The 25,976-nt window shown below is 42.2% G+C and overlaps 2 long non-coding RNA genes across 4 annotated transcripts in view; one reads left to right on the forward strand and one right to left on the reverse strand.

Moving 5' to 3' along the window:
- The window catches only part of LOC125751021 (uncharacterized), a 42,297-nt gene extending 23,920 nt beyond the window's left edge, over positions 1-18,377 (forward strand). Inside the window, exon 5 of the long non-coding RNA XR_007400488.1 lies at positions 18,062-18,377. This is a non-coding gene — a long non-coding RNA (uncharacterized LOC125751021). The remainder of the gene's footprint in view (positions 1-18,061) is intronic.
- On the reverse strand, positions 8,034-17,815 carry LOC125751018 (uncharacterized). Of its 3 annotated transcripts, XR_007400486.1 has the most exons (3): positions 16,745-17,815; positions 9,258-16,423; positions 8,034-8,477 (listed from the first exon to the last, which is right to left on the reverse strand). It is a non-coding gene; the product is annotated as an uncharacterized LOC125751018 (long non-coding RNA). The 3 variants fall into 3 exon arrangements; XR_007400484.1 differs by having other exon boundaries at positions 9,258-17,815; XR_007400485.1 differs by having other exon boundaries at positions 8,661-17,815.
- Positions 18,378-25,976: the final 7,599 nt, after the last annotated feature.

Genomic DNA, 25,976 nt, shown 5'->3' on the forward strand with positions numbered 1-25,976 from the left:
GGTCCCTGAGCGAGGCCCTTAACCCCCGGCTCCCTGGGCGCTGTGATGGGTGGCTGGCCATTACAGACAGCTTATCTGCAAAGAACAAGTTGAGGGAGGTGTAAAGACAATTCCCCCATGGAGGTTAATAAAGTGATGATTGTTATTATTGTTTTAAAAGCTGAAGTAATTAAATGTTCACACTGCACTTCTATCTTGTTTGGGTCTCAGTACTCAGTACTCAGTACACACAGTACCGTCCAATCTCTATCTATGGACATGCTGTCATGGCGTTTGTATGCACAAAATAAGATGCGATGCATTGTTATCAACTGGTATTGCTAACAATGACAATGAACCTGGCTAGAACTGGCATTTCCAGTGGCTAACTTGGCTAGTTGTACTGGAGTGCAGTTAACTCGGGTGTGATGTCATTCCAAGTGGAATGCAAAATTAAGGGCAGTTATAACAAGTAAAGCGATAACTGGATCCTCTTACTCTGTTCATGTTAGAAATATAAAAATAGGAAAAATTGTGCCAGTCTGTTAAAATAAATGCATAACTAAACTATTAATAAATATATTAATTATAATAACTGCTAGATACATTGCTGTGTATTGGGATATACAATATTGACAGCCTAACTGATTTTTTAAATATTTTAGAATCTAGAAATGTCACCTGTAAAGCTCACAGTGACCAATGATATTTATTTTTTGAATATAGATAAGAAAATGTTTAATTATAAGCATCCAATAAGCCCATGCCTGAACTTTTTTACCAATATAGTGTATGGTATTGATGCCACGTTGTTTCAGCTACACATGCATGAATAAATGATTCATAAAAGGCGTATGTGTAGTGCAGCAAATGGATGTTAATTATATAATGGCAGGTAAGGTGTCTGACATCCAAAACAGCAGGAATAAAAGCATGGCAACCTAAACCTTCAACTGTACCATATAATGGAGATTGACTTTTTTAGGACAGAACACTGTGGCTGAAGAGTCACCTGACTGTAGCCTGGTAACGAGAATCGTTCTGAAGCAGCAACACAAATTCGATAGATAAAGATTACCGCCTGTCATTTGCATGTCACACAACAAAAACTCAGGGTGTTAAAGGCAGTGTTGAAAGGCCAGGTAGTGTTCTTCTCTGTAAACCGTGCCTTGGCTTAACACAGAAAAATGATTAATCACTGGTGAGTTGTTTAAAGAAGAAATGATTTGTTGCCACTAGAACCATGCAATGGAAATTAAATTCTGATAAACATGCTGCTTCCAGCGGTTGAAAGAGTAGCTCAGTTGTTAGTCAAAGCGTTGAAATGGTGGATACATATATAAATTATGTTTTCGCCAACGTGGAGTGAATTATACACTGGCCTGCTCATTTTTAATTTTGAAAAGTGCTCATGGAACCAGTCCAGAAGATCACCGGTTGCTTCCTAGAGGTTTGTTCAACTTACTTGACTTCAGACTAAGAAGTGTCAACGAACTAGTGAAACAGTCAGACTAATGTGGTCAGGATTGCCGTAAAAAGAGTCGGAATCCAGGATGATGAGTGACAGGGAAACTAAAAACATAACTAAATTGTTCTGGGTTGGGGGCCCAAAATGATATGGTGAAATAGGACCCAAAATGTTCAACAGCACTCCTAAATGAGGTTTGGTCCCACCTTTTACCAAGATTACCAAGCAGAATCAGTCAGTGTTTGAAATGTCTTTTTAAAATCTGGCTGTATATGATGCAGTGGGAAGCAGTAGGACTTTTCCGTACAAATTAGTACTAATGAAGCATTGTAAAGTGATTTAAGTGCCTTTTTTTATTCACCTCACCAGTGTGCAACTTTCCAAATCATAACGTCAGAAACTGCAAAGTTCACAGACGTATCTTACTGCAGAATAACAGTCTGGACCCAATTAGCCTTGACCTGCTTATGGGAAACAGACAGTTATATTTAGCTCAAAGAAGTATGAAGGAAATACATTCAATGGAAAAAGTAAACCCAGACACACTGAGAAATGGAAGAGGATATAAACCCTTTCGGGATCCTAGACTGTGGTGTTACTCATCAGAGAAGTTTATATTCAAGTTATTTCTTAATCAGAAAACATGCAACAGAAGACTGAATAAGTATTACGGAAAATTATTACTGCCTCTTGGTCTTAGCAAGGTCATACTGTTTGAAATATGACACATTTCCCATTTGTGACATCTTGACTCACAATACACAACACAAAAATTACTTGATGCCGTTGTGCATGACATGGTGTCCCAACTGGGCAGCACTGTTGCCTAAAATGTCCAGGATTGTGGGTTCAGCTCCCACCTCTGCTGTATGTGCATGTGGAGTTTGCATGGTCTGCCTGTGTTGTGGACACTTCTTCTGGGTCCTCTGGACTCCTGCTAGAGTACAAGGACAGGCAGTGAGATAATTTAGTGTCTCTACATTGCCTGTGCAGTGCACAGTCCAGTGCACTGTACTGCACTGGCATCCTGTCCAGCACAGCTGGAGCCCAGCTTTGTGCCTTCAGCTTCCCTTCGCGAAGCTCCTGGTCTGATATTACCATGTTTAGCATAAGAAGTTTAGAGGTGGATGGATGGATAGATATCATAAATGCAAATCAGGTCATATTTCTGAGTTTAATCCTTAACTATACTTCCCACTCGAAACTCATTTGCCTCATGCAAATGTGCAAATGTATGGTTTGGTGTTGAAAAGACAGACGTATGTTCATGAGGTTTCAGGGGTATATTGACCAAATCACTAACCATCGCCTTCACATTTTTATGTGAATCATGAATTAATATCAGTTCATTTTAAAATAACCTTCCTCTAAGTTTATGTTAGTGGAATGCATGTTTGTTTACATGCATTGTTTACACCCATCTTATAATGTTCTTTAGTGTGTAGTGTGTTCTATCCATCCATCCATCCATTCATCCATCCATCTTCTAGCTGCTTGTCCTGGCCAGGGTTACATGGGTGGGGTACGGATTCTATTCTAGGCAGCACAGGGACAGGGCTGGGGGGGGGGGGCATCCTGGAAACGATGTCAGTCCATCACAGGCGACCCCAAGAACAGGCTAAGTATATTATCAAGGACGAGCCTGGCTCATAAAACAAATGTCTAATGACAGTAATTAGTAATTACAGTCTAAATGGTGACCTTGCCGCTTAGGTTCACTGCTAACGTTGAGGCTACTTCAGAAAACAGTCTCTCATACAGGCCGATCTGAATGTCATTCAGATCTGTATTCTGGTGAATGGTGAACATGATGAACATGAATAGTTTTCCTGAGAAAGATGCTGGCATCAAAGACAAGAGCCATTGCGATTCATCAAGAAAAAATTAACAGTTTAACCTCAGATCCTTTAAGTATTTTATCAGACCAATTTATTTCCCTTTGATGGTAACAGATTTCCCGTTCTTTCCAGTCATATCTTTGGCAGATGTGATATGCCTATAAAATCCTATAGATCTACAGGATATACATCATCAACACTATTCTTAAGCTCTGCCAAATGCGTGAAACTAAATTTACAAGTAAAATCTATGCTAAATGTTTAACAACATTGATTCAATTTGAATTGCTACTGTTCTTACAGAGTAACAAAGAAAATATTGTTATATGTTTTTATTATTGTTCATATTGTAACCCTTTAAGTACTTTATAATTATGAACTGTATTGTCACACTATCTTAGTATTTAGCATTTAGATTTTAGTTGTGAGTTCCTCGTGTGTGGATTTTGCATGTTCTCTCCATGTCCATAAAGACTTCCTCTGGGTACTTTCATTTCCTGCTAAAGTGAAAAACATCCATTCAGGTTGACTGCTTAGGCTGAATCGCCCAGAGTAGGTGAGGCGCCTTGGTGGGGCTGCTATTTCCTCCAGAGTTTCTGCTGCAGTCTTGCTTGTTTTCCTTAGAACGATTTTGCAAATGTGAACAAATGAGCAGGATCCTCTTTTTAAGAGTGTTGAGGAACCAATGAAATGTTGCTCATGTGCACCTTCCATCTCATTCAATGTAGAAAAAAACAAACAGCATGAAAATCAAACAACTGGGGCAAAGTCATCAAATAGGCCAGTTCTGAAGTGCTGGTCTGTATACAGCTAAGTAGATAATATACAGTATAGCTGCTTGGGGGTATTCATATATTCATGGAGTTTGCTGAGAAGAAGTAAGGGAAGGTGGCTTCACATTTTTAAGTAGGTATTCATGTTTTAATTGGAAAGTAGTTGGATTAGTTCCAGAAGCTGTGCGCAGGGGCAGGGGGGCATTTAAGGTGAGAGGATGACCTGTCTGTGGTTAGGCTGTGTTAGGGCATGGGGGGCAAAGTCGCATGGCCCCTGCGTGCTGGCAAAGGGAGCCAGTCACCCTCGGTTTCTTGGCTGTGGGTGAGGGGCAGCGTCCATTTGGCAGCTGGCTGAAGCGATGCTGCTTGGCCTGCAGGAGGCTAAAAGGCAGGGTACCGAAGAGCCCTTCCAGTTATCTTTGGCTGGACTCTTGCTCCAGATGTAAGGTCAGAGTACGGTCACTGGCACAGGCCCAGTCTGAAGCCTGTGAAAGCTACAAAAAAGAGAAGTTGCTGTGCGTGTTGACAGAACTGATTTGGACTCTGGGCGGAACCTTCAGAGCCCGGCTGCTCTTACGCAGCCATTCGTTCGGCTTCACGTGGGGCCCAGATGTTTTTTTTGACTTGGTAATCTGGGATTAGTTAGGATGCTGAAGAATGGATTATGACATAGCTATTATTCTCATGTTAAATATAATTAAATATGACTTTTCACTAACTCAAAATTTTAAAAACTGTGTTAAGGATTAATGACTCTAAAGATCTACCATTCATTAATTAAGAAGAATGACACATGATGATTTAATGATATATTTATCTACTGTATTTGAATGCCAAATTAGTGGTCATGAATATACACACACACACAATGCATATACACACACACAATGCATATACACACACAATGCATATACACACACACACAAGGCATATACACACACACAAGGCATATACACACACACAATGCATATACACACACACAATGCATATACACACACACACAATGCATATACACACACAAGGCATATACACACACACACAAGGCATATACACACACACAATGCATATACACACACACAATGCATATACACACACACACAATGCATATACACACACAAGGCATATACACACACACACAAGGCATATACACACACACAAGGCATATACACACACACAATGCATATACACACACACACAATGCATATACACACACACAAGGCATATACACACACACACAATGCATATACACACACACTCATTTTAGTGAGTGGTTCATTACTTTCTTCTGAATTTTTCTTATTGATGGTGTCTAATGCTGATCTTGGATAGACCTAATCTTTATATTGATTACAGGGCATTCTCGAATCTTCGGTTATGTGAATTATGACATAATTTATAATTCATAATTAATTTTCCTTTAAATTGTCATGTTATTGCCCTTAGAGGAAAAGAACAAAAATGAAAACCTTTGAGGTTGGCTTTCATGGTCTGTTGCTATTGCAATGGCTCTACACACATAGGGAATCTTTGACACGATAGTGAACTCCTTCAGCACATACGTGACATTCTGATCCTTCCTCATGCCTCGTTTGGTTCCTTCATACAAAAACCTCACACAAGATAAAAGTTCCTGACAAGCACAAAATGCATGACAGTTACTCTTCCAGTAGCACAGTGTTCCCCAACCCGGTCCACAGGGACCCACAGTCGACCCATGTTTTTGCTCCCTCTGAGCTCCCTGCTCCAATATGGAAGCAGAGTGTGGGGACTTGGGGGTGGACTCGCCTATCTCGGGGGTGGAGGTCGCTGAGGTGGTCAAAAAGCTCCTCGGTGGCCGGGCCCCGGGGGTGGACGAGATTCGCCCAGAGTTCCTCAAGGCTCTGGATGCTGCGGGGCTGTCCTGGTTGACACGCATCTGCAGCATCGCGTGGACATCGGGGGCAGTACCTCTGGACTGGCAGACCGGGGTGGTGGTCCCCCTCTTTAAGAAGGGGGACCGGAGGGTGTGCTCCAACTACAGGGGGATCACACTCCTCAACCTCCATGGTAAGGTCTATTCAGGGGTCCTGGAAAGGAGGGTCCGCCGGATTGTCGAACCTCGGATTCAGGAGGAGCAGTGTGGTTTTCGCCCTGGCCGTGGAACAGTGGACCAGCTCTATACTCTCAGCAGGGTTCTGGAGGGTTCATGGGAGTTTGCCCGACCAGTCTACATGTGTTTTGTGGACTTGGAAAAGGCATTCGACCGTGTCCCTCGTGGGGTCCTGTGGGGAGTGCTCCGGGAGTATGGGGTACCGGGCTCCCTTTTAAGGGCGGTTCGGTCCCTGTATGACCGGTGCCAGAGTTTGGTCCGCATGGGCGGCAATAAGTCGGACTCGTTCCCGGTGAGGGTTGGACTCCGTCAGGGCTGCCCTTTGTCACCGATTCTGTTCATAGTTTTTATGGACAGAATTTCTAGGCGCAGCCAGGGCGTTGAGGGCGTCCGGTTCGGTGACCTCAGGATTAGGTCTCTGCTTTTTGCAGATGATGTGGTTCTGTTGGCCTCATCGAGCCGTGACCTTCAGCTCTCGCTGGAGCAGTTCGCAGCCGAGTGCGAAGCGGCTGGGATGGGAATCAGCACCTCCAAATCCGAGACCATGGTTCTCAGCCGGAAAAGGGTAGAGTGCTCTCTCCGGGTTGGGGATGGGGTCCTCCCCCAAGTGGAGGAGTTTAAGTATCTCGGGATCTTGTTCACGAGTGGGGGAACGATGGAGCGGGAGATCGACAGGCGGATCGGTGCGGCGTCGGCAGTCATGCGGGCGCTGCATCGGTCTGTCATGGTGAAGAGAGAGCTGAGCCAAAAGGCGAAGCTCTCGATTTACCAGTCGATCTACGTTCCTACCCTCACCTATGGTCATGAGCTTTGGGTAGTGACCGAAAGAACGAGATCGCGGGTACAAGCGGCCGAAATGAGTTTCCTCCGCAGGGTGGCTGGGCTCTCCCTTAGAGATAGGGTGAGGAGCTCAGTCATTCGGGAGGGACTCAGAGTAGAGCCGCTGCTCCTCCGCATCGAGAGGAGCCAGATGAGGTGGCTCGGGCATCTGATCAGGATGCCTCCGGGACGCCTCCCTGGGGAGGTATTCCGGGCATGTCCCACTGGGAGGAGGCCCCGGGGAAGACCCAGGACACGCTGGAGAGACTATGTCTCTCGGCTGGCCTGGGAACGCCTCGGGGTCCCCCCAGAGGAGCTGGACGAAGTGGCCGGGGAGAGGGAAGTCTGGGTCTCCCTGCTGAGGCTGCTGCCCCCGCGACCCGACCCCGGATCAAGCGGGAGATGATGGATGGATGGATGGATGAGCTCCCTGCCAGAAAGTCCATGTTTTTGCTTCCTCTGAGCTCCCTGCCAGAAAGTCCATGTTTTTGCTCCCTCCCAGCTCCCTGCCAGAAAGTCCATGTTTTTGCTCCCTCCCAGCTCCCTGCCAGAAAGTCCATGTTTTTGCTCCCTCCCAGCTCCCTGCCAGAAAGTCCATGTTTTTGCTCCCTCGCAGCTCCCTGCCTGACAGTACACATTTACGGAGCTGGGAGGGAGCGAAAACGTTGACTGTTTATGGGATACTGAAGACTGGATTTGGAAACACTGCAGCAGCAGATTGCTATCTCCCAGAGGTGATGGTCCCTTAACTAAAGGGGGCTAAACTCTTATGAAAACAGAGATTAGTAGGGCTCATGTAAAGTTTTTATTTGATGTGATAGGGCACAAAGGCCCGGACAGCTGCTTGAGTAGAGAGCTGGATTATAGCTACACTATCCTGATTTGCTCTTTTGTTGTTGCTTGGTAGTGATCTGGGTTGATCCCATTTTGGACAAAAGGTCACAATACACTGTTAATCATTATGTTCATAACCGGTCAGAATTCTCAGATCCAGTTGCTTCTTGGATGTGAGAGAATGTGATTAAAATGTTGACATCTGTGGAATAGGAATTCTATGAGGCAATACATACATACATTATATTTATTTGGTGGAAGCTTTTCTCCAAAATGGCATACAGTTGAGATAGCAGGGGGCAGCAAGTCCCTGGAGTGACTGGGGAGAAGGACCCAGCAGTAAGATCACACTGCCAATCACAGGATTTGAACCTTTTGATCTCTGGAGAAGCATCCGAATCTGATGAGCCACATCTGTGAATGTTAGCCTGGACACAATGACAAGTTTGTTGTGCGTTAGAAGGTCGGTGGGATGGTCTTCAGCTGGTTGGAGATCTGCGCCCATCTCTGGAAGGTTGTGGGTTCACGTCCTCTGAGTAGTCATATAACCGCTGTACCCATGTTCAAGACCCTTGACCCTAAGTGCTCCAAGGGTGTTGGATGTAATTTGATCCTGTACGCTAACCCCAGGCCATCTATAAGTATGTGTTGCTTTGGATATTACTGTCTGCTACATCCTGCAACAGGAGAGAGGGTGATGGAAGAGCCTCTCAGCCCTACTCAGTCTTGCATATATAGCCAATACAGAACATAACTTCAAAACAAACAAATGCATAAACAAACAAGCAAACAAATGAATTAAATAAATACACTTCACTCACAAAATGGTGAAAGCTCTGATACATGCAAAGACAACTTACATTGAAGAAAAATAGCAGAAATAGCTTGGGTTGTATTTGCATGTTGTCCTGTTCACATTGTGTTACTCGATACACACCTCTGTAACATTAGCAGTGATCTCACTGTGATTTATTGTGCTTATTATTGAAGTCTTTCAGAAGGGAAAGCATTAAAGGTGTGTCAGAAGGATAGGTACATTCTTCGAATTCCACCATGAATAAGCTAAATCACGTTATATCATATTTCAGATTATGCAATGGTAGCGAAATATTGTCTCATCACATGGACACTTGGAAATTTTCGTAAAAATCGCAAGCCAAACTCTATGGAAGCTTAATTTGAGGAAAACGACCTGGCCATGGGGTTTAATGGGATGTCTCAGTATTGACTGGTTCAAACTGGTTTCAAAGTGGTTTTAGCACACACAGAGGCCCAGTCAGGCCAGAGGCTGGGGCGTATACTGAAATCTGCAGATGCTGACTTAAATGGTAAGAGACAGTCCATCATTACTGAGGTCACACAGTAATTACTTGTCATGATCCACCTGCAGCTGTTTAGGAGCCACCCTTTCGCAGTAATATGTCAAAGTTCAAGTGATCATGGTAGAGGAGCCTTACCGAGTGCAGACTGTGACACAGTGCTGTCGGCCGCTTCAGGCTGCGCTCCTGCATGAGTGACATATAGAGCTGTGATTCCAGTGAGCTCAGCACTGGCGCAGGGAGGTGCAGCACAGAGGTACAAGGTCACCAAGAGAAAGACGTACCTGTAAGGCTGAATGGAAAGCCACAGCATAAAGGGCAGTTCACTTTACCAGCAAGCGAATGTAAGATTTCACAGCTTCAGTTGGTCTAATATTCAAAATCTTTACTGTCATTTGCCATTAATATTTTATTAATTTTAAAATCCATCCATCCATCCTCCCTCCCTCTCAGGGTAGTTGGGCATCCATCCTCTAGTTCAACTTCTTTGAACTACGTAGTGCTCTTGCTTTTGGCTACAGTTCCATTTCCTCAACTACCACATTACGTTTATTTATATTATGCTCGCCAGTGACTATGTCTCACCCTCTGCAAAGAGTGCACAGTAAGGTCCAGCCTTCAGGCTGTCAATAAGCCATCCAGTTCATATCACTGAAAAAAGAGGAAAAACCCCTTGGCCCACAGCCTGAGTATCGGAAATGGGGAAGGACGCAATGATTTCTCACTCATCTTTGCTGCACTGGAAGCTCCATATTTGTCTCTTTTTGCCATCAGTGTGACTTAGTGCACAATTTGTATAACCATTGTCGTTGTGGCCGAAAAGCCATGGTTACTGTTGCCATCGTGGTTTCTTATTCAACAAATATGAGTAATACTAGGAATGACGGTGTTGCCCGTCAGTTCATAATCATTTTCTTTTTCGCTTGCGTTCTGTGATTATCTGCATTGCCACACCTTGCCTGGTTGCTCTGGCAACAGCAACAACAATTTCACAAAGGAGTTGCAAAAAAACACCAAAAATAAAAAAAAATGCTGTGCTACATAGGAGCAGCTGCGTCAAGAGGGACGCTGGCGAATTTAGCCATAATAGCACCGAAACCGAAGAACATACACATAGTTTTGTAACCTTAAAATAGCCTTACTTGTTGCTCAAAGAAGTCTTATTCATCCAGTGATATGTGATATTATCAGTTCCATATAAAAGCTGGCAGCATTGACAGCCAGTGATGGGTTTCACACATTACCAGGAATACGTAGTACGCAGAAATCACCTTGTTTCTCTAGCAAAGCAAGAAATTCGACATAACTCATTAGTCTGGAATGCAGACAAAGAATTTGTTTTTCTACACAGTCTGAAAGAGTTTATAAGGCCACAGACCTTATAGGCATGATATTGTGATGCACCTGTGAGAACCTTGAAGGATGAGATGGCTGGCAGAAACACGAAGATACGGGGCAGAATGCTCTGGGGGTGACTGGACTGCGACAGAGTATAAACAACACAGAGGGACACTAAATGAACATGTCAGCAAGGAAGACAAACTCAGGGCCCTGTGTCTCTGCCAGAGAGCCAGAATAAATGGAGTCAGGAGTTAGGATTTGCTTAGGTTTACTGGGACAAGAAAGACTAGCTTTGTGAAGTTTGTCATGTATGAGAGACAGGTGGAACCAATTGTCAGAAAGAACTCAGGTCACCTGATACGTTCCCAAATAGCCACACCCACTTTCTCACAGCACCTTCAGTAAAAATAATGCAGCCTTGTTTAGACGTTCATAACCTAAGTAAAGATTGACACATTGTTTTCCTGAGAGGTATTGCCAATGCAGAAATTCACTTTGCTACTTTTCACATCTGCCCATCTTATAGGTAGCATATCCATCTTTTGCACTTTATCATATTACCATTTTGATATATGGGCACCACAAAGAGGGCTCCGTGGGAATGGGGGAAAAATATTCCTGTGGAAGCAGCGGGAATGGAGATGATCTTTATGGTATTTCCATGGAGATGGTAACACTAATCATATTGCTTAGATACATATTGTTATATATATATACTATAATAATTATAAGTCCTTTTGTTCTGTTAAATTATTTGTTCTCACCCAACAGCACCTGGCCACAGTGCCAAGTGAGTAATTTAATTATGATATTTAAAGGCAGATATGTGCATGTTTAATTTTACACTGCACTGTTAGTGTGTTGGTGAACGCAGATTTTGCTGCATACAGGGACGGTTTAGATGGTTTATTATCCCCGTCCAGCTCTCTGCACCAAAAACTACGGAGGGACATTGAAATATACCTAATTCATAGGGCAGTTAAGTATTTAAGAGGTCAAATATAAATATGTTTGCATGAAGATACATTTGGAGTATGTATAGCCTTGGGGCTTGACCGGTTTGTTCCCTTGCCGGCTACTGCACTGACCGCAAATTCAATTGTGCTGGGAAACACCTGCTGTGACTGGCAAATTAAGGAGAACAGTGACTCCCCTGGCAAACAAAGGCATTACAATAATACAAGCAGACACTCAGATTGTGCCTGAAAGGAAAGTGAAAAATTAAATCTGAAACTCATGACTGTGCGCTGAACATACTAGCCACCAACCCAGCATGCTGCCTTGCTTATTACTGCTGTATTAACGGAGGCCTAATTCAGACATAAAATGTAAACATGCATTTTACTTGTGAGAGGGTTTTGATCTAATCAGCCAGTTATTAATTATGAAAACTTATACCCAGAGCTGCCATGGGAGGGGGGAGTTCCAAGGGCCCCTGAATGGAACATAACTGGATCGAACATAATTGGGTTGGGGGGTCACAATATGATATACTTCCATGGGGGCTAGATTCTAACTGTCTATCTACAGACATACTGAGGTAAGGATACACTGTAGGGCCATTGCTTGAGGATTAACTCACAGTGGAGAGGGGAGCAGGGGAGACTAAGCCTGAGTGAATGACCCGATAAACCACAATCTGTATTTCCAAAGATATACTGGCATATAAGAAACTGGCACAGAAAATATTAAGGACAAAAGGTGATCTGGCAAAGACAGATATTAGCATAAATATGGTCAGGACAACTAGCACGTTATTACAGTAATGTACAAATAGCTTAGCAACTCATTTCTTATTATGCTACCTACCTGTGAAACCATCATATATTGCATTAGTTTGCAAATTTGTTGTCATCAGTTTATTATGTAATATACAAATGGGCAACATGACTGGATCCAGGAAAAAAAACCATTCACACATAGAGAGTAATCTAACGGAACCTGGAGTTTATTTTGCTGTTCCTTTTCACAGGAAACACAATCTGATACCCCACCCTTCCACTTCCTCTAAAAGGGCAGTGCTCCCTCAGTTGGTCACATCGGACAACTATTGTAGAGGCTTTCAAAGTGACATTTCTAAAACAGATATACTGTAGAAGAAAGTTTGCTTATCTGAAGACAGTCTTCCGGATTTAGGTTTCTCTAGGGCAGCTAGGGAATCATTGTGAAAATTGTTTTATTTCACTTTGGGAGTAAGTATAATTGCATTCAAATTAGTTCAATGTCACCATAAAAAAATTAAAAAATCTAATGAATAAGTGTTTGTAAGATGAAGTGGTAATCTTTCAAATGCCATGTCTATTACAATCTATGAACACATTCCTATCATATTTTAATGCAATCATAAAGCATTATAATGCATTCATAAAGCATTATAAAATGGCTATACATATTTATAAAAAGGCACAACACAATATAGCCATGTTTATTATGCATTATGAATGCTGTATGAAGCTCCCATCTATAATGCACTGTAGATTCCTTCATAATGCAGTGCAAAGCTTCCTGAATTTCTATTTGACCACCATAATGCTTCATGAAAGTATCTATAGTACATTATAGATGACAGCTTCACTGGAGCCTGTGAAGTATTATAATCAACAATACTGCCCTATGACTGAAAACAGAAGATGCTCTAATGCTTTATTAATTCTTAAAGGTCCACTGATGTATAAAGCATTATATATGACAAATAAATTGTTACCGATGAAGGTTTACATGGCTCTTGGATGCAGGTGTGCGTAATTTGCTCGCTAAAATGTAGTGTGTTTCCCTTTATTGGCCTGGGCAGACTCTGCAACAGACAGTTGCAGCCAACTGTGGGCCAGATTAACGCCCCGTGTCCTGAGCAGAGCAGGCAGGGGGGCACAGGAAGGATCCTTGTCAGAGAGGTGGATGGGCTGCATCCGCAGACGGCAAAGCATGACGCTTGCTTTGCAGCCACTCCTCAATAAGGGGGGTATCACTGGAAAACTCCCACTGGCCGATTTGCTGCATGTGCACCTGTGATCAGTTACACTGACTTCCTGTGTCATAGAGGCTCCTGTAGGGAATGAGCCAGTGCAGCAAATGCACTCAGACACCCACTGTATTGCTGTGAATATCTAACCAAAACAGACCCTCACTGTCGAGATCCTACTTCACAACAATTGCAGGACTAATTCTGTAAGCTTGCTAGGCTAAGCTTTATGCTCAGAGAAATGGCATCCATCCATCCATCCATCCATCCATCCATCGATTTTGGCAAAAAAGACTCTTTCAGCTTTGGTTTTATAGTGTAGAAACAATAGTGGATTCAAGATGGGTAATACAAGGTGAAATATACAGTCAGGAAAAAAAGAACATAAACTTAATGCCATTCTCTTAAACAATAAAAATGAGAAATAATTCTGTGGTGTCCCACGTGGGTATAAGAGAAGCACTTACACTTACACTCTGTCCTTGTGCAAAGTTCAAGCTAATCTAACTTTCCCAAATAAAGAATGCTGTAGGTTATGTAACATAACACACAAGCAACAAAAAGCTATAAAAGTACTGTATGCCTTTTGTAAAACAATCTGCTAATAAACTAATTACCCCTCATTAGAAAAAGAAAAGTTGGCAGACTGATGTGGCCATGTTATGCAGGACTTATCTGCCCCGAGCTTAATTGCAGGTTCATTCCCCCCCATGAATAAGACACTTATAAAACAGTGCATTTTACTGGAATTAAGATATGATTATTTGGAAGCATGCATGACTGTAGGTTCCATCCGCAGGCGGAAATTCAAATGCTCCTTAAATTCAAATGCTTACATTGGTAACGGAGTGCTTAACAAATATCTGTCCAACCAGCCGAACAGGCACTTAGCCATGTAATAAAATTATGGTTTGAATCCCCCCAAAATGTATTTATTCCATACCAGACACGGAGCCACGTAGTAAAACTGTAGAATTGAATCTCTCCTGAAATTCCTTTCCTCCCCCCGGCTAACAAAGGTTAGGCCCCCAACCTCTCCAGGGCAGGAAAATCTCAGGGTTTCTGGGACCCCCACTAAAATGTATTTCTGGCTATGGGGCTGCACTCATTCCTACTACTTATCAAGTAAAGCATTGTGGGACCTTGAGGAAACGTGTTTGTTTTAATACAAAATATGAGGCAGATAGTTTCCCGCTCTCTGAATATGAAAGTGTTTTGCAGGAGAGCCACACTAAGCTTATTTAGAGAATTAAACAAAGATTTTTAAATATAATATCAAAGCTGCAGTCAAAGCTTTAAAAAATAAGTTTGGCTCAATCAAACCAAGACCCGACCCATAATACCATCATACAATAAAATACAGCATCAGCAAATTACTTAATTTGCACTTGACATGACATCAGGACTGATGGCACGACTAAACATTTTTATTTGTTTGTTTGACTGAACATATCTAATAACTGCACTGCCAGTACTGTAAGACCAGACAGTACACATGAGTGCTGCTTCCACAATAACAAGCAGTCGGTACGTGGAAGTGATACTGCCAACTGATAGCCAACACCCAGGTGAAGGGGAGGTAAAACCACACTGATGACTTGTTTGTCTCAGCCTGTCTGATGCTTTGGCGCCACTGGCATAAGGAACAAGGTGCAAATATCTGGCAAAACACCACAACAAAGTCATTAATCTTCCACTTTGTGGCACTGCAAAACAACACCTATGGGCTAAATAACCATATGTGCTTTTCCTAATTGTTATTTTGTCCTCAAAAACAATAATTATTGAGGTCTTCTCACTCCGAAACAATGTGAAAATCAATGCCAGGTACATTTTTATGACTACAGGCTCAGTTACACTCATGCTTCGCCAACCTGACATCGTGAGGCTCTTCCTTTGAGTGCCTCACCATGCACGGCATCTTAATCATCTACATTTGCATTCTATGCTGGACTAAGCCACATAAAGCAATATTAATCTTGATAACACCATCCTATTACTCAAGCCTAGTCCCATTTAGCATGTATATAGGTAGACTATCAGATAAATAACTTTAATGAAAGTATGCGTGTGCTGTTCATGCCAAAGAGTACCACAAATATCCAATCTTGCACAAATCATTCATATGAATTTTTTTCTTGGCTCTAACCGTATCATTAAAGTGTCTGCCGTTAATGTCTGATTTCACCCAAGTTCAGAAGAGATTGCTTCAGCTAACTGTATTTTTTTTCTTCCACGTGCTTTTAGTCACATTTGAGGTGGACCTGAAGTGAGAATAGATTGTTCTCTGTTCTCTTCAAATGCTTGTATGTATGTTTCATAAGGTATAATTTAAAAATCATCTTGACAATTTCAGTCCTGCACATACTGAAGTCATTTCCACTTGTACTTACTATGATTATAATGTTTGATAAAATGTTTTTTCATTAACAACTGCGTGCACATTTATACCAGACAGACATTTCTCTAGAGTAAATTTATGTTTAAGTACATCAGGATTAATTTAATCAGGGCATATTTCGGAACCGGACTGACATTTTGGTCACACACTTTTATCCACTAAAGTACTCGCTGTTAGCAATGAATTTTAATATATTATTGACTGGTATGTTTTAAATAGATGCATCCTGGCATTAAAAGGCCATGTAAGAACGCTGTAAGAAAAGGTCAAGCATGTAATTAATATACAGGAATGTACCGAGAAATGTAGAATTCACTCATCAAACCCTTGCCCTAACCTCTTATACATTGTTTCTGCACATTAAAGTTGAGCAGGACACAGGCTTTAGGAAAGCTGCTGGCTTTCACTTCCCGTCCCGTAATCACACAGTGGTAATTTACGCCCAGCTCATAAACCACATGCTTGTTTTTTCCTGCGGACCCAGCTGAGCCCAGATGTGCACATGACAACACTTTACCTTTTGCTGAAATCTATTTTCGGAAATCGTCAAGATGGGCCTTAGTTTCTCAGGCTGGCAGGAAGAATGTTGTGTAATTTTTGAAACTGAGAAAAAAAAAGAAAAACCTTCTAGGCCCCTATACAGCATAACTGGGCCAATGTTGTGGAGTTTTAATGATTTTAATGATCTTGTGTGAAAATACAATTCGTTGTTTTTCAGAGATCATAGAAGGTAATATTAATTATCCATCTTTATAGACAGTTATCTAACACAAGGCTGCTCGTAACCAGTCCCGGGAAATACAGGGCACAGGATGCCAATCTACCACAGAGAACACGCTCACACACAATAGGCAATTTATTAACACTAATTCACATAACTATAAACGTACCAACTCCTGTGAGAAACTGGTGTCCAGTACTTACCCATCCGTCTTCTACTGTGTAACTGCTAATTGTATTCAGGATCGCAGGGGGGTCCAGAGCTGATGCCAGTGAATACAGGCACAAGGCAGGGAACAACCCAGGATGGGGCACCAACCCATCACAAGGCACAAGGCAGGGAACAACCCAGGATGGGGCACCAACCCATCACAAGGCACAAGGCAGGGAACAACCCAGGATGGGGCACCAACCCATCACAGGGTACAAGGCAGGGAACAACCCAGGATGGGGCACCAACCCATCACAGGGCACAAGGCAGGGAACAACCCAGGATGGGGCACCAACCCATCACAGGGCACAAGGCAGGGAACAACCCAGGAGGGGGCACTAGCCAATCGCAGGGCTCTCTCAGTCTCACACACACACAATTTGGTATCTCCAATTAACCATAGCATGATTTTAGATCTATCCATCAATCAATCCATCCATCCATCCATCGATTTTCTGTAACCGCTTGTCCTATTCAGGGTCATGGGGGTCTGGAGCCTATCCCGGAGACTATGACTGCAAGAAAGGGACCCAGGATGTGGCACCAAGCCATCGTAGGGCACACTCACAGGTCAATCACACACACATTGTCTACGGGCAATTTGGTAACTACCATAAAACATTATGGTGCTAATTGATGTTTCACTATTGTATTTTACCACTACGAGGCTAAAAGTAAATAGCTTATTCGCCACCGAAACAAAAAGTAAAGCCATTCGTATATTAAGGAAGCAGGAAAAACACACATGCGTGACCAATACACAATAAGTGCAGTTTTACTGGCTTGTTTTTAAGATTTCAACATAAAAAGATGCTTTTATTTAAATGTAACAGTCTTACCAGTGATCGAGGACTATTGGTTAACACTATGTTTACACCAAGGTGAGAAACATAATAATAAAACATATTAAATAAAACATTTGAAAGAGAGAAAAGAAAACATGTCAAATTTTGCATGTATTTTATATTAAGGCAAAGAATATGTGAATATTTCTTCCAAGCCATCCACACAAGCATTGCCCTTTCGTGTGAACCTTACTGCGGAGGGACCTGATCAGCGTGCTCGGTGACATCTCTGTTTAATAATAGCTCCACAGCTTTTATACCTCTGAAAACGAGCGACTGTGTCACATGACTGCTGCTGTTAGCTAGTTCCCATCCCGCCCAGTACATGACTGAACATTTTGAGCTTTTGAGGTAACCAAGTTAACCACAACTTCCCCTATCTGTGACAACTGAACGGGCTGTTGAATGTCCTCATGCAGCACACAAGTTGTACCAATTCCCTCACTGTTTGTTTTTCTCTGTTAGATGGACACATGAAGACCACAGGGATCATCAGATTGCTTGTCTCTATGACGTTTTTGTAGAAAACACATAACAAAACCACGCATGGCTCTCTTCAGCTGGAGCTGTTAAAAAATGTGCCACAGCTCATTGCACAAAACAGAAACGAATTTTAATCAAATGGAACATGGTGTATCATGTTTAGCGTTTGCTCTGCATTTTCTTTGATGTACAATGTTTTAGCCAGTTTCAAGCTCGGCTCCTACTCTGCCACAATGTATGACTGAATGTCATGTTCTTTAGGCAAAGGAGTTCCTCCTTTTAAGATACTATGCATCTTCCCTTGCTTGCTCACCATTAAAAGAATAAGATGATATAAAAGTGTTGCTGATTTTTATTTATAACACAATGCTGCTATTTTTATTTGTTTGTTTTTTTCGTTTGTTTTTTAAGTGCAGACATTTGATTTGACCTGTTGCAAAATGCTGTAAAGCAATAGACACCATAGTGCTTTGGTAATTTCTGCTCCCCTCGGTTGATGTTACCTTTATCAACGTGAGTCGCAAATTTGGCAAAATGCATGACTTTTCTGTTTATCTATCTATATGATTTTTTTTTTAATCATAAGGAGTGCATGTCTTCTATGCCATTGAAATATTATTAGGTGATGCGAGCATCTCCTGTATCTGCTGATTGGTGGAGTCGGGCATGCTTCTGTTACCTTAGAAAAGTTGAAGGACTAAAGGCAGAAAGGTGAAGTGGACCAGCCAGTCAGAAAGAGATCAGCTTTCATGTTTTTGAGATTGCAATTTGAGAGCCTCAGAAATGTATCCAAGAAAAATTTGAACCAGAGCATTTCCTTTTTGTCCTGTAAAAGAATGTTTGCTTATCTACAGCAAAATGAGCATCTTCTAGTTTCTTGCCTATTATGACTGTTATGCAAAATGTGGCACGAGTGTGAGAAGAAAAACACTCCGCTGAGGCATTACTGATGCGTGACGCAGTTTATCCACTAGGATTTCCTGCACTACCATCTGTTGCTTAGAATGTGCTGCCAACTACTGGCTGACTGTGGACTTGCTCTTGTCCAGCACTTCAAATCCTTCCAAGGGCTCTGTGGGGTCCCAGGACGTGCTGTTCTGAGTACCAGTCAAGCATAATTAAAAACAAGACAGACATCATAACGACTTTTACACAGTAAACAAAGGGGGAGGAAGGGATGTCATTTGCAGCTACAAGCATATTTGGGGAACTGCGTGTATTTATGTGTGAGTTAGACAATAGACCCAAGGAAGGTTTTTTTTTTTTTTGACTTTTCAGTCTTAGTCAATGTAGCAAACAACATTTTTTATGCTGTTTTTTTCATAGAGTAGGTTTAATGTCAGTTAATATCAGGTATGTCAGGTAATGTCAGTTAGTGTCAGTTAATGTCTTAGAATGCACCCCTATTCTTATAATCACAAAACAACACATACTGGATACATTAAATACGTAATAACATTTGAACATACCATATAACTTCAGAAAAACACAAAAAAATACATTTATTTTTATCTTTTTGTTTCATAGTAATTTTTCAAAACGATGCTGGTTATACTGGTGTAAATATCTGCTTAAACTTTCATAACAGCAGACTTCCTGATGAGAGAGTACTTATATAATACAATAGTATAACAGTATCAAAAACAATTCATGTATAACTATTTTAACTGTTACATTGCTGTACATGTAGATACATAATTGGTGCTCGGTTCATGAGTGCAATTAATATCTAATAACAAAAGATCATTTTCCTGAACATCATAGGGCAATGACATTTCATCCATTTCGGCAACTTTTCCAAGATTATCATCTCCGTTTGAATGCTGTGATTGAACAACACTTTGTGTCCTGTGAGCCTTTAAGTGCTGCTCAATGGCGAACCCAGAAGATGCCAGTCAGGGGCGTGTGCCACGCTCTACCCACTGTGCCTGCGGAATCAATTCAGGCAGGTCACTAGTCACCACTCAGCCAGCAATATGTCAGCATGTAGCAGCTCTGTACTTCTCCATATCTGCGGCCTAAAGAAAGCTGAAGGTGGACTTGTTAGATTGCAAAAGCACAATGATTATTCAAATAAGGAGCTAAGGGTCTGATGGGCGACGCCGGCACAATAGATGTTGATGTATTGAGAATGGATCCTTACTATCCTCCACTTTTGCAGTGCTGGTTGCGCCAGTTATAATTCAGTCATTCTCAGTGTTCATACAAAAGCACAATGAGGTAACTGCTTAATTAAAGCAAAGTTTACATTCAGATCAACTGTGCTGTCAAAGAGCTACCGAATTGCCCATAGGAGTGGATGTGTGAGTGAATGGTGTGTGAGTGAATGTTGCGTGAGTGTGCCCTGCGATGGGCTGGCCCCCCATCCTGGGTTGTTCCCCGCCTTGTGCCCTGCGATGGGCTGGCCCCCCATCCTGGGTTGTTCCCTGCCTTGTGCCCTGCGATGGGCTGGCCCCCCATCCTGGGTTGTTCCCTGCCTTGTGCCCTGCGATGGGCTGGCCCCCCATCCTGGGTTGTTCCCTGCCTCGTGCCCATTGCTTCCTACTCCGCGACCCAGTAGGATAAGCGGTTTGAGAAATGGATGGATGGATGTGCTGCCAAAGCTAGTTATGCATACAGGACAGTGTGCAGCACAGCAGGCTGAGCCTCTGAACCTGCGATTGGAAGGTTGCCGGTTGGAACTTGGCTTCGGCAGAATAGTCACGTTTACGAGCCCTTGAGCAAGGCCCTTAAAGCCCAGCTCCCTGGGCCCTGCTGCAGGTGGCTGCCAAACTCGCTCTCTCACCTACATGTGTGTCAGGGAGAACAACATGGGGTTGGAAAAAAGAATTTCCCCACGGGGATCAATAAAAGTGTCGTTAAAATCATCAGCGTTACTGGAGTCTTCGGATTGGACTCCTGCTTGAAAAATTAAATGTTAAAGGAGCAGATTATGAAAACTATTTGGAGACAGAGAGCAGCGTGAGCCACCCACCCATGAGCATAGGGCTCTACCCTGCATGAATCTGGCTTAGAAAGTCTGCTTTAGAAAGTCCGGCTTAGAAAATCCCCCATAGCATGTTTGTAACGAAACAGACTGAAATGAAGCGAAGAGGAAAATGACCCAGAAAAGTCTGCCTGTTTAAGGAGGAGAGCTTGGCTTCCGTGCTGCTCCGGTCCTGGCAGGTTGCCTGGCCAGTTTGCGTGCCGCTGCAGGTGTGCTACATTTGCAAATGCAGCCTTTGGAACACTGGCTGGCGCGGCTCATTGTGATGGGGCTCCGTCTGCCTCGCCTGCCCCAGGGGCTTTTGGGAGTGGCTTGATGGGCCCTTGCACGAGGCGTCCTCTTTTGTAACATAATAATCAGCCTCAGACAGGCAGTGCCATAAACTGCAGTTATTTTTTCCAGCTCTACCACGAGGCAAAGAAAAAAAAAAACAAAATGTTCCGTACACTTGGGCACGCAAAACATGCAACAACAAAACGCTGCATTTACATCTGATAGATCAGGGTTCATGGTCCGCCATGTGTAATGAGATGTGCAGAGAGCACCAGGACTATGGCAAAGCACATCAGACGAATGAAAACGAAATTCAAAAACGCAGACTGATTTTTCAGGTATTATATTTTGACCTGCGGATTTACAACACTGATTCAGTTCACTCACAGGATAGGTCATCTGAGAAATAAGTGTTTAATTCCTCCTACTACCTTTATATTTAATTACAAGGGTTTTGGGGTCAAAATTGCGAAAACAGCAAAATCTTGAAGCCTCATTGCATGTTAACGTGGAAGTAGCTACATTCTGTCAGTTCCTAGAAGTTTTAGATTAGTATGGATGTCACAGATAGTGAGGGTGCAGAGAGACCCTGCCACCAAATGATGGTATATTGGAATTCTAATCAAGGTCCAATGGGGACTCATAAGCAGCCGACCCATGTATAAGGGATGCATGTATAAGGGATGCGTCTATAAGGGATGCGTGTATAAGGGATGCGTGTATAAGGGATGCGTGTATAAGGGATGCGTGTATAAGGGATGCGTGTATAAGGGATGCGTGTATAAGGGATGCGTGTATAAGGGATGCGTGTATAAGGGATGCGTGTATAAGGGATGCATGTATAAGGGATGCATGTATAAGGGATGCATGTATAAGGGATGCGTGTATAAGGGATGCGTGTATAAGGGATGCGTGTATAAGGGATGCATGTATAAGGGATGCTTGTATAAGGGATGCGTGTATAAGGGATGCATGTATAAGGGATGCGTGTATAAGGGATGCATGTATAAGGGATGCATGTATAACCTGCCTTGAAACTCTGGCCAGTACTACAAATGCAGGCCAGGAACATCAAGTCCCTAAGCAGAATTCCTAGCATGGCTTTCATAAGAAATTCTGAAGATCATACATGTCAAAATACTTGTTAAATTCTCATCAAACAGCTCATCCCAAGAGTGGAGGCCCTGGGCTGCCAAAGGCTGTTCGCTTTCCTCTGTCTGCTGCACTAATGATGTCTCTTTATCACATGGGGAGCAAAAGTCACAAGACTGAAGCATATTAATTGTTGTGCGGGAAAAAAAAGGGTCGAGGCTGAGAGAAACCAGGCGAACTTTTCTCTGGCGTGACAAGGAAGGGATCATTCATTAATGTTTTAAGTTACAGGACAATTATAAAATGTTCACTTATGCGTCTTTTATAATGTTATATATTTCAGCTCAATACATACAGTATGTAGAGTATTGTGCCAACTGCAAGTTGTGTTCCCTGGAAAAGAAATGCAGTCCCGTGATTGGCTGTGAGCAGGTCGGCACACTGAGGCATTACGGTCTTGCACTGACAGCATGGAAGACAAGTGAACCCAGCAGAAATTCTGATATGACAGCTGATAGCCTCCTTACAAGCGTCATAGACTTTATCTCATGTGGACTCCAGTTATACAAATGAAAGGGTGTGATGCAACCACCTGTGTAGCTTTGAAAAACAAAATGAACAACAGGAATGTAATACTGGTAATAGTAATAAAAATAATAAGAAAACAACAACAATAATAATGATGATAATGATGATGATTGATTATGATAAAAATGCATCCATAATTGTCCTAACGCGAACATTGTGGTGTATGTGTACACACACGAAAGAATATTTTATTTTGTATAACTTTTTAATATGCAAAATGTTATTGGTTGACCTCTGACCTGTACTGTAATTGGATGAGGTGGGTTGGTACATGGTATCTGCGCTAACAGGGCGAGGGAGAGAGGACTGCAGAGAAGTTGCGTGGAGAGTAGTTAGTGCCTGAATTAGTGATTTGCAAAGTAATGAAGGGACTGCTTGTTCCAAGCCTGTGGCTCAGGGTAATTACTTCTCATTCGAAGTCGATGCATGACACAAGAAAAATGTTACTTTAAGCCAATCTGGCAGTCCTTTTAAAAAATATATATTTTTAAAATTTTATAATTTTTTTTTTAAACCCAAGACCTTGACAGGCTTTACTGGGGCATTGAAAATTATTCTGTCTGAAAATTGATGTCTTGCATAATGTTAGACTGAAGGCTCCATTACTTGGGATTTGGCTTTTTAAAATGACGATAGACTTGATTTAAATGCTTCTTTGGCGTGATAATATCAGCTTGCCTGAAAGGTCTTTTAGTCTTAGTCTTTAGGTCAAAATTGTAGGTCTGATTATGGTGATACTATGACATTCGTTATATTGTACAAAACAAATAATAGTAAATTTATGTAAAATAAAGAAATGAATTTCAAGCGGTTTTATGCTTGTCGGTGCCGTGCTTATTAGTGTGCATTGTGCACTGTACCATAGTTGCCGCAGGTACTGTAAGCACTGTACTGTATGGCAGAATGACCATCCCAGCCTCACATGCATCTCTCAGTCTCATTCATATACATAAAATGAAATTCACTTAATCCTGTTCTGACATTTATCCAAGTCGATGTGAGAACAGAACCGAGTCGTATGTCCGGGACAGTCTGTAGAATGAGTTGGGCTAAAACCCACTTGTTATAGCAGATGGTTATAATCATCCATCCATCCATTCATCCATCCATCATAGGGCTATGGTGAGTCAGGATCCTATCCCAGAAAGTACCGAGCATGAGGACACTCACGGTCACACACTGAGACGGTCACACGCACAGCCAGGAACGGGAATGCGAGGTGTGACAGGACTTCCCACTCAGCAGCTACGTCAGTCTGCATGTGAACTGTAGAAATATTAGGCAGTCAAAGAAAAGGATCTTTAAATTGTCTTCATATTGGTGCTAAAGTGTAATATTCTGCCTATCAAAGTGTGTTAGCTGAGCCATTTCAAACCCTCTCCCAAAATCACCCAAGGATTTGTACCTACTATCCAATAGACCTATTTTTTGACTAATGGATTATTTAACTAGATTAATTTATTGGTTGATCGGTTAATCAATTAATTAATCGAGCTGACCATGAAATATCATGAGTACATGGAACGGCTGAGGTGCCCCTTAGGGCAGATTTGGGGGCTGAAGCAGTGTTCTTCCAGCCAGCCAAGTAGGTAACTTTCTGCAGAATACAAGAAATTTTTCTCACACCATAAAGTCTTGCTATCCTAGACACAGATGCAGCAGTGAGACCATGAGACAGTGTGATGGACCAACAATTTGTTCTCTTTTGAGCTCTGATATGTCTCCCATTATGAGGTGCAGATTGCAATATTTTATGTACAGCTCTGCTATTGACCGTTCACACTCCGCTCTTACTAATGGAACATCCAGTCAGTGACAACTGGCCACCAAGCCGCACAGCTATAGGCATGCAGCCTCAAACAGCATCACGGCCTCTTTTTCACTTTCATTGTATATTGCTAAGTATTGTGTGATTCTTACCATTAACTCTAAACCGCAAATCCTGTGCTGATACATGTAAATATAAATTGTAACCGATTACATTACCCTGTAAGCGAAATACATAAGATATAGCAGCAAGCATCATACACAGAAATGGGAACAAGCAATGGATCACAATAAGTAAATTTAGGGGAATTCCCAGTTTCCTAACTCGCCCCGGGCTCATTACAGTGGAAATTCCAATACTTTTCAAAATCTTGTTTTTTATGTTATTGTGAAACGGTTTTGTTGGGAAACAAAGCGCGAGATATAAAATGATTCATGGCTATTAGATGTGGCTGCACTGTGAGGTACACGGCAAAGCTAAAGCCAAGGGAACCTTTATAAACATTTATTATCATAGCAGAGTTACCTGTGTAGAGAGATGTATGATGGGATTTATGTGGACATTATGGGTGAGACTGCCTCAGGGATATGTTACACGCAATCCCTCGGGGTTAAGAACATCTCACTTATGGACAACTCATACTTACGAGCAGACTGTCATAAAGCATATTATAAAAAAGAATTAGGTTAAATATGATCTTTCGTAATAAGAAATGCGTGCGCTTTGTGACACTTGTGAGAACGTTGCACTACTTCAGCGCTTTGTCAGCTTGAGGCACAGTACAGCAGCCTGTGTTCTCACTTTTAATCTTCTTCTAATTATTATTAATATTTTTCTGACTTTCCTGCAAATTCAGAAACAGACTTATGGAAGGGACCTTGTTCGTAACTCCCTGTACTTGTGTACACATGTATTTATTTTTATGCCATGCTTATATTTCAATAACAAGCTAATTGTTTGCTGACTGTGATTCAAACAGTGCACTCTGTCAAAGGAAAAATGTGTACTGATATGGAGACCTGTCAAAGAAAACATCACGGGGAGTCTCTGGAAGACCATGTGGCTCTTCCCAGCACAGACTAAACTCCATCATTAAATTAATTGGTTTAAAATTTGCTTGGGCAAAGTTTAATTTAGCATACTGTAACAGGCCAAAAGAATTCAAATGCTATCATTCACTTAGACTGGAA

Source organism: Brienomyrus brachyistius, chromosome 10 (genome assembly GCF_023856365.1).
Source record: "Brienomyrus brachyistius isolate T26 chromosome 10, BBRACH_0.4, whole genome shotgun sequence".
Lineage (NCBI taxonomy): Eukaryota > Metazoa > Chordata > Actinopteri > Osteoglossiformes > Mormyridae > Brienomyrus > Brienomyrus brachyistius.